We start from the raw sequence: 1,347 nt of genomic DNA on the forward strand, positions 1-1,347 counted from the left end.
GGGGAACAGGTGAGGGTGGTGGTGGAGGGAACAGGTGAGGGCTGGGGAACAGGAGTGGGCAGGGGAAAGAGGGCTGGGTTACAACAGTACTTGCCCTTTTCCTTTCCTACTTAGCAAAATTTGGCTTTCCATTCAAAGATCTCTTTGCACTCTTTGTCAAGTTTAAGCCTACTAATAACCGCCTTGCTGGGGTGAATGTCCACATGGACAATTGTGCCATTAGCCTTTTCCCATTACACCCACTCAATGTAGATGACATCTTTCTTTCTTTCTTTATTTTTTTATTTATTTTTTTTTTTGCAGTTTTTGGCCAGGGTTGGGTTTGAACCCGCCACCTCTGGCATATGGGGTCAGCGCCTTACTCCCTTGAGCTACAGGCATTCCCCAGATGACATATTTCTTCCTGTAAACCCGGACTACTTTGCAACCTGCTGACTTGTATAGTACCCCCAGACAACCTGAACTTCATTATCTTTTCAGATGGGCATGGGTGGAACATTGTACCTCTGTCTCAGCTCTTTGGAAAGAGGGGAAGACATAATCTTCCTGAGAAGGTGGGAAGATGCATTGAAATGTCTTTTGTGGTTCTTGCTTTGGTCAGAAGTCACAAAGGGATTGAACTTCATTTTGGCCACTGCTTCTTTGGCAAAAAGGGGAAGGGAAGAGCAGAACACCACTTTTTTGACGTGAAAAATGTGAATCTGCCTTACATGTGTTCTGTTGATATCACACTGAATAACAGGTGTCACTACCTCCTGAGATAAGAAACACAGTTTTATACATTATGTATGACGTAGCAGGTGTTTACCTAGTGTTCCAAATGTGGAACACCGTTTAATTCAACAATGAAATGTGATTTTTTTCTCTTTAAATTCTTATTCTTTGAATTTTTCTAGGTAACATATGAATTTCATGAGAAAAATTCAAAATTTCAAACTCCAGCATAAATGGGTTAATCTGATGGCATTGTACAATGGGAGTCTCTATCCTCATTTGCTGGCAAATTAATAAACTTCCCCTTTCTTTTCATCAACCACTTCTCATTCGTATGCTGTAGCCTTGGGGACAAGTGCCGAGCTTTTGGCAATAGCTTTTGCTCAGGCTGGAGTACGGTGTCACATAGCTCTCTGTAACCTTGAACTCTGGGGCTCAAGTGATTCTCCTGGCTACTCCCAACCCCCAGTAGATGGGACTATAGGTACATCTCACCATGCCTGGCTAATTTTTCTTTTTCCTTTTTGCAGTTTTTGACTGGGGCTGGGTTTGAACCCACCACCTCTGGTATATGGGGCTGGCACCCTACTCCTTTGAGCCACAGATGCCGCCCCATTTTTGCTTTTTTTTTTT

The sequence above is a fragment of the Otolemur garnettii genome, unplaced genomic scaffold, assembly GCF_000181295.1.
Source record: "Otolemur garnettii isolate 467f Iridium unplaced genomic scaffold, OtoGar3 scaffold00277, whole genome shotgun sequence".
Classification (NCBI taxonomy): Eukaryota; Metazoa; Chordata; class Mammalia; order Primates; family Galagidae; genus Otolemur; species Otolemur garnettii.